This window comes from Canis lupus, chromosome 11, assembly GCF_011100685.1.
Source record: "Canis lupus familiaris isolate Mischka breed German Shepherd chromosome 11, alternate assembly UU_Cfam_GSD_1.0, whole genome shotgun sequence".
Taxonomy (NCBI): domain Eukaryota; kingdom Metazoa; phylum Chordata; class Mammalia; order Carnivora; family Canidae; genus Canis; species Canis lupus.
In genome coordinates, this window is record NC_049232.1 from 42,885,007 (window position 1) to 42,893,306 (window position 8,300).

General features: G+C 53.4%; 1 protein-coding gene across 20 annotated transcripts in view; it reads right to left on the reverse strand.

Moving 5' to 3' along the window:
* ELAVL2 (ELAV like RNA binding protein 2) overlaps window positions 1–8,300 on the reverse strand; it is a 142,906-nt gene extending 134,606 nt beyond the window's left edge. For 11 of the 20 annotated variants that reach the window (XM_038552554.1, XM_038552548.1, XM_038552545.1 and 8 more), the window contains exon 1: window positions 7,752–8,300. The gene's annotated coding sequence lies outside the window, so the exon portion shown is untranslated. Of the gene's footprint in view, window positions 1–3,059; window positions 3,157–3,467; window positions 3,590–4,627; window positions 4,653–7,751 lie in introns of those variants that run through there. The other 9 variants (XM_038552546.1, XM_038552542.1, XM_038552538.1 and 6 more) reach the window with 7 other exon arrangements.

Consider the following 8,300-nt stretch of genomic DNA (forward strand, 5'->3'; position numbering starts at 1 on the left):
TAACCAGGATAAGCTATGCAAATCCGTGGATCCCGGTACAAAATCAAAGTAGAGGGTCCGCTAGTTCAAAAATTTAAGAATTTCAAGGGGGAGTGGTTAAGACTGCACAGGTTATATGCCTATAAAGCAGTTCTGTTTCCAACCAAGGACTCACGCTTAAAAAACAAAAAACAAACCTCAAATGTGGTAGCTTACTATGATTGTTGGCCTGTCCAGCTGAATATCAAAAAAAAAAAAAAAAATTAAAAAGCTGAGGTAGATGGCTATAGGCTGGTTTTCCTCAGGGGGGGGCATATCACCCAGGCCTCCTACGACCTCACCTATACAGCCCCTCAATGCCATCAAAAAAAATTATCTGACCAGGCTAAGTACCATGGATTTCCCTTATTTCCAAATATACGTTATTGGTGTAAAACGTGGTAAAAAGAATGTGTTAACGGTAGCTTTAATAAGACTTCAAATGATAGAAGAACTGACCCTACCAGGCAGACTAATCTATCAAAATGGTAAACAGTAAAGTTAGTCTTAACGCGATGCTATTTTGGAATATCCAGTCCTTTGGGGGAAAAAAAGAACATGAACAGTAACGTGCCACTGTGGTGTTCTTGTGCCATGCTACCACCTGAAAAGCATCCCAGGTTTAAAAAAAGATTTTTTTTTTTTCCTCATCAAAGAAAGGTTGATCCCAGTTTAGAAGTCGGGGTATTCTGGATGGCTTTGTTGTGTCCTTAAAGAAAACTTGGGACTTGCTCCTAGAATAAAAGAAAGAGAGGTTTGCGGGGCGGAGGTGAGGAGCAGGGACGGAAAGCAGTATCTTTTAAATTATAATGTCAACCAGAAAAGCATGGAAGGCTAGAATGGCTGAAATTGGTAACAAGAATCAGCCAGGAACATCTGCATACAAAGATCCAAAAGGGTAGATTAAGGAATGGGTTAGTAGAAATGCCACTTAGAGCGCTGCCGTTCCATACCTCAGTAGGAGATAGGTCATAACTAAAAGTGCAAAACCCAGGCAGAGAAGGACTTTGCTTCTCTGGTGAAGAAGCATTAACCAGAACCAGGGAACCAACCCCACCCTCACCACCACCACCCGCCCCCCCCCCAAAAAAAAAAAAAAAAAAAAAAAAAAAAAACAAGAAAAGGAACTCTTAACCCATGCATTTTTAGCCTAAAAAATAAGGTTCAGTAGTATATAACAGACAGGTCCGGCCTAACTGTCCGGCCTACACTTACCGGTTTGGGGTATCTGTTCTATTCCAGAAGCATACTCTAAAATTAAAACTCTCTTCATCCAAAGGGACATTGTATACAGTTTAAAAGAGCTGACCTGATTCCTAAGAGCAAACACTATACAGTGGAGGAAACACCTAAAGACACAGGAAAGGGGGGCCTTAAATACTTCAGGCTGTCTTTGAAGGGTAAATAAAAAAACCCTATTCCCCGAAAGGTGGCAGCACCAAGTTACCCAAATAGGCAATAAGTGGCCAGTTTTGATCATACAAACAGAAAAACATTCTCTCAAGAAGAAAAAAAAAGGGGGGGCAGAGGAATCACAAACTGGATGTAATGTTTCTTCATCATTTAATTTTTCCTACCCCACCCCAGCCATTTCCTTCTAGACTCCTTTTCTTCCCGCCCCCGCCCCCTCTCCCTCCTTCCTCTCCCATTTCCAAAGGAACTTCCTCTAAGTATGCACATACACCCCCACCTGAGCAGTGTTAAATCAACATTCTTACAAACCTCTTATAAAGAATAACCCAAAAACAAATGCAGTAATAATGTTCCAATCCATGCAGCAAAACAGTCACCATTTCTAGACCCAAAGGTCTGGATGAGAAAGTAGAGCCGGGAAAGCTTTTCCACCCGCTCACCAAAATGGAGACTCCAGGTCAGCTCCCGCAAGGAAGAGCGAGCTGAGCACAAATGAAAAATTCAAAGGAGTCTGGGGAAACGGTTCTTGAGAAGCCTGTCTTCAAGGGCCAACTAACCAGTAATTCAAACTGATTTTTTCAGGGAGATGGGAAACATCACACCCCCAATGGTATTCGAGGGGTTTTAAACGGACATACAAATGTCATTAAGTTTGGGGCAGAGGTACATTTCAAGGAGGACAGAATCACTATAGGTAGGGCCACCAAAAAAAAAAAAAAAAATTAAGTTTGAAAAAACTCTTTGTCCTTGACGGAGGTGTATTCATTTAGCATTGCTAAGCCCCATCCTTCGGGGAGGGAATGAAAGAGAACAGATAGATACCCTCTAACAAGCCCTCCTTTCTCACATTCCCAGAAAACGTAGAGAGAAGACAGGAGATGAAATTTTTAGGATAAAGATGATGTTTTTAAACGCACGCTATTTTAAAGGACCATCTGGACAGCTACAACCCCTGCTCGTGGCTCACATCTAGAGACCAGGTTTTGCGCTCCGGCCCTCCAGGGTAGCGAGCAGGCTTTTAAGGCATCGCGCCGGGAAGACCGCCTGCCGGTCACTGTCAAGCCCGCTGGAGGAGCACCTGCTGGTGAGCCGGTGCTGGTCCCCGCGAGGCACCAACCGCACCGGGGCACGCACACACGTCCGGGCACGGGGGCCGCGACCCGGCTGCCCGCCCTCCCCGGCGGGGCTGGAGGCGCAGCTGCCGCAACCCACGGCGGCGAGCCCGGGCCCCGGGTCCGGCTCGGCCCGCCCGGCGATTCCCGCCCGGCGCGCTGCTCCGCGCAAACCCGGGGATGTCACCGCTCGCTGCGACCCGGCGCGGCTGCGCCCGGCCTCCCCCAAGACGGCGCAAGAGGGCGGGCGGGCGGGCGGGCGGTCGGGCCGGGGGATCCCGCTGGCTCCGCGCTGGCCGCCCCCGGTCCCACGCCGCCCCCGCACGCCGCGCGGCCGCCGCGAGTCTCCGGGCGCCCCGAGGACCTGGCGCGAGGCGGCGCCGAGCCGAGGGGGCACCACCCGACTGGAGAGCCGGGCACACAGCCTCCGCAGGCGGGGCGGCCGGGTCTCGCCCCAGGAATCCTGCCCTTTTCTAGAAAAGCCCCCTCCCCCACTTTTCCCTCCAAAGCACTCACCTGCGTCTCGGCGCAGCTCTGCGGGCGCTGCGCGCGGCCGTCCCCGGGCACGTCCGGGCCTGAGCACGCTGCCCGGCGCGACTGGCCCCGCTCGGCTCCCGCCGCCCCCGCCGGCTCGTGCCCACGGGAGGGGCGGCGCCACCTGCCGAGGCGCCCGATTCCCTGCACTCCCGCCGCGCGGGGCCGAGCTCGAGGAACTTCGCGTGCGCAACCCCCGCCGCCCCCACCGGCGTCCCCGCCCGAGGCCGCACTCGGGCTCCCACCGCGCGGGGGCCGGACCGCGCCCCGCGCCCCCCGCGCCCCGCGCCCCCGCGCCCCGCTCGCCGCCGCGGCGCCCAACACCGAGCCGAGGCCGGCGCCGCGAGCCCGCCCGCGCCCCGCCCCGCCCCCCACGCCCCCCGCACTTGCCTGCTGCGACTCGGGCTGCAGCTACTACGGCTCGCGCCGCCGGCCGTCAGCACAGCCGCGGAGGAGTCGCTCCGGGCGGGCTCCGCGGCGTCCCCGGTCCTGGCGGAGGCGGGAAGGCGGACTGGAACCGGCGGAGCCCCCGCCCTGCCCGCGTCGCGCCGCGCCGCGCCGGCGACCGGCCTCCTCGCCCGGCCGGCAGCTGCCTCAGTGCCGCCCCGGCGCCGCGGTCCCGCCGTTTGTAGCGGGGCGGGGGGGAGGGGCTTGCTGGGACGAGCGCCAGGAGGCGGGGCCCGCGGCGAGTTAGCGGCGCCGCCGCGGGCGCGTGCCCTGCCCGGCCGCCCGCGGGTCGCTGCTGCGAGGAGACGCCCGGCCCCGGCCGCCGCCGCTCGGCCCCGCGCCTCGCGTCCCCCGCCCCCGAGCGGGTCTGGGACCGGGCTCCCCCGGCAGCGCGGAGAGCGCCGCGCGCCCGGGGCGGCCGACGCCAGGTGCAAGTTTGCACACCCCGAGGTTCCAGGCGCTAACGCGAAGCCGGAGCGACTCGCGCGGGGGTTACTTTGATGTGGATCAAATACACACACACACACACACACAAAGAAGCAGAGTTAAACGGCTCTCCCCCCCACCCCACCCCACCCCACCCCACTTCACAGCCGAGGGGTCCTGTCCCTTGGTCCCTTTAGATGGCTCAGCCCTGGCTGCCGCCTCTCTGCCTCTCTAGATGGCACCTGACGTTCACATAAGCCCCAGTACCTGTGCGGGGTGCTATACTCTGCTTCAAACGCAAAGTAGGAAGCCCTGCACTCGACTATGCAAGAGGCTGCTGCTCGCCGCATCCCTCCAACGCCCCCCACGTTAGCCCCGGAACGGCCAACTCTTCACCGAGGGGGCGTCGCATCGCTGCTTAGCCTTGGCCCGCCCCCACGCCCAGCTCAATCGCCTTTCCCCAGAAAAACCTGTGCCTGTCCTCGGACTCAGCCCCGCGACTGGGAGTCAAAACCGACCCCGAGCCACGCGGTGGGAGCACGTTTTTACACCTGCTCGGCCGCTTAATTACGAGAGCACCTGTCGTGTTGTGATTGTTTTCATTGCAAAGGCTTCTGTTCTAACCCTTCCCCCCCCCCCTTAAAAACTGCACTTAAAATATCACCTGTCATACCTACCTGAAATCGCAGGAGGTAAGCGAAAGGAACTGAGCAGTGGGCGACTGAGTCGCCGCAAGAACGTGACCGAGGTTACAGCTTCAAGGGCATGATGCGGGTTTGATGCAGCAAGGTCCGCTAAGGGCGCCCAGCGCTCCCCGCCCCCACGCGACGGGCGGGGCGGGGTAGGGGGGGAGAGAATGGAGGAAGGACTCCTTTCACCCAGGGCGGGGGTGGAGGAGACAAAATTGCCCTCTTGGACGAAGTCAAATCAGGCATAGCAAAGTAAGGGGTTCAACCCTAATCTAAAAGAAGACAATCCATCCCTCGATTTGGGGGGCCCAGACTGGGGACACCAGAAATAGCTAATTGATTGTATATCAGCATTTCTGTTGTCACCCCAAATCCGATTAGCAATTAAATGACCTTAATTGACATTGTACGGGGTTACTGGGAAAACTGCTCAAAGCGCCTGCGCCTCTTTTGACCTCCCTCTAAACAGTTAATGATAGCGTGCCCATGCTAGGCAGGCGGGATTGCTAAAAACGCCTGTTTTCCAACGTTAGGTAAAAATGGGCCTACCACAGTTGCCAATCCAAGCCTAAAACTCTAAGAATGCCCTACGCCCTACTTCCTGAGGCTGACTTCTTGAAGTTATGGGAGACCTCTCTACAGAGTTACCCAAGTCTTCCAGTCCACTTCGACCTGCACACGTTGCGTTTTTCGTGGAGAACTCCAGAACAGGTTAAAAACGGAGTGTCCAAACACTTGGTTAAAAGAGGGAAGAACCCAGGAGTGATTGGTGTAAGACAGACAGACTCGGGGAATGACAATAATTACTGAGGTAGTTCCTTTTTTAAATCCTCCAAAAGCGACTTTTAAACACTCAACATGTTCTGGTTTTACAGACTTATTTGTTTAGATTCTGAACAAACCTTTCAGATGTCCCATTTAAGAAGCCATTTTACGAAGTAAGTCTTACAGGCCCAAACAGCTTTTCTACTCTACCACCCCTAAAACATGCACACTTTTTTCTTGACCTTTAGGAACTTACTTTCAATTAGGAAAATAATTTATTCGGTTACTATTGTCTACTCTGTAACCATCCCCCCCATCCACTTTAAGCCTGTATTTTTATAGGTTGCAGTGTAGGCCTAAGAAATAAACCATCTCCATCTCCCTCCTATTTCCAACATCCAGGATATATATACATATACATATACATACATATATATATATATATAGAGAGAGAGAGAGAGAGAGAGAGAGAGATGTGGGGAAGGGCTAAAGGTTTAGAATCTTAACCAACAGGAGAGTTTGTAGGTGAGTGGGGGCGGGGAAAGAACCCATGCATTTCGGGGAGAAAGTAAGGGACATTCATCCCATCCCAGCAGGGTTAAGAGTAAATACTAAATGGTTGACTATTTCTCTCTGGCCACAATGAAGCCAGATCTGCAGCTGGCTTTACAAGAGAAAATACCCAGCCTCGACATCAGTTTCGCTAACCCGTACTTGAAAATGGGAAATGGGGAACGTATCCAACCTCCAATTTGCCACAGTTGTATAGCTCTCATATTAATTCTTTACAGACGTGAAATAGGTGGGCACGTAGCAACGTGCTGGGCATAAATTAAGCAACAATGGCCACGCGAGGTCTTTTTCGCCGCGGAGCTCCCGTGCAGGGCACTGCCACCTTGCTATCCCCAGACCCCACCGCCCGGGGATGGCACGGTCGAGTCTGGAGGCTGGCCCGCAAGTTGGCTTTTAGACCCGGGAGGGTGGGTGGGGTGGAGAGCAGGGAGAAATTAACCACCCCGCCGGTTTTGTACCTTTTCCCCCATTCTCTCCAGCTCCAGCACCACACCGGCGCTCTCATGCACACTCACCCACACCCCCTCGTGCCAATAATTTAAACTTCTTTTCGGCAAAGGCAGCACCTCGTTCACCGCCGCCGTCTCGGTCCTCCCCGCCCAGCGAACACCCTCCCCCCTTTCCCACATCTACCCCGATTTCTCTTTTTCCGCAGTAGAAAGCCAGCTGGTTTCTCCCAAACCCTGAGAAATCACAAAAGTTAAAATGAAGCATGTGTCTGCCCAGCATCTCACCCCCCCCCCCCAACCATCTTTCTCCCGGCGTCAGTTTAACAATAGCTATTCGGGGGAGGGGGGGGGGCGGTAAGAAGGGGTGAGGGCAACGTAGCCGAGTTGGCTCCTGGGGTAGCTGTGAATCCTTGCGGCTGCGAAGGGGTTCCCCCTCGCCCCGAAGGCGAAGTCAGCCGCGTAGGACCAAGGACAGGGCTTGGAATCCACTTCCCAGCGCCCAGCACAGCAAGGCTCCCAGGCAGCCGCCACTCCACAGACACAGCTCCAAGGATCTTATTTACGCTTTTCTGAACAAAGGGAATCTCATATCCGGTACAGGCTTAAGAATTCGGCCCTAAACTGGCTACCTTCTTTTAAAAAAGAATCATGGTAATTGGCGCCCGTGAATTAGAGCCCGCACACCTAGCAATGATGAGTTTTGACAGCTTCTACCCACCCTAGCCCCAGCCCAGCCCTAGCCCTCAGGCGGCATGTACTTTTTTCACTCAACTACAACTAGCAGCCTGGTGCAGCATCTAAATTCCATCTGGCAATCCCATCTCCCCAGCACATGTTATCTGGTTAATGCAATTAGGTGTGGGGTTTTCGCTGGTCTAATCTGCAAGTCCAAGCTTCTGATTCCCCTCAATGGTATTAAAGCCTCTCCAGTCCTTTGGTTGCCGTGCGAAAGTAGAGGCATGCATCCCACCACCACCACCCCCCCCCCAAGCCCAAGTTATCCCTCTCTTCCCGTGAAATGAACTTCCAACCTCAAATCCTGAAGCTCACTCAACACCTAGACTCCCATTGAACCCCTGCTCTACTCTAGCCACATTTACCACTTAAGTTTCTGCCATTGACATTTGCGAAAATTCAGTACGTCAAGCATGCGTCCACTGTCTTTTAGTCTAGCTCTCTAGAATTAAAAAGCAGAGCAGTAGCTTTGAAATGAGATAAACATGTGCAATTAACTTCATATTCTGTATTCCGCTCACTTACAGGTTTTCTGGGTTTGCCAGCGCATCGCTGCAACTAATGATTAAAGAAACCAAACCGAAACTTACCTTTCTCCCTTAAGGTTTTTGTGTATGTGTGTTTTTAAAGTAACGGTGCAGTTCTCCCAATAAGGATGAGCAAGAAGCTGCTGGATAGTTCTCTTAAGACAGCACGAAACCTAAACTGTGCTCGGCTTAAAAGAAGCAAATAAAAAGAAATTCTTTCGACCCCAAAGTCCAACGCTAAAAGAAATGGCGAAAAAAAAAAAAAATACGAAAGGGGAGGGGGAACTTAAAAAAGAGAGTTTAAAAAAGAAGGAGAGACTATCCTCCTATTGCCGTTCAACTAAACAAAAAGGGGCAAGAAAAACAAACGAAGGAACAAAGAAAAGAGACGAAAGAACGTTTTTTCAAAAAGACGATGTCTTTCTCCTTGTTGCTTTTTAGTAGGTCGCTACAGGAGTAAGCTGCTGCATCTCTAACTGAGAACAGAAATAAGGGGGGAGGACGTCTTAAAAGGGAGGTGGACTGGACCACAGATTTATAGCACCGTATCACCAACCCCTTCTCTGCCTCCGCACTGCCGTGTGTGCAGCTGCTCTCCAGGCTCCTATCCCG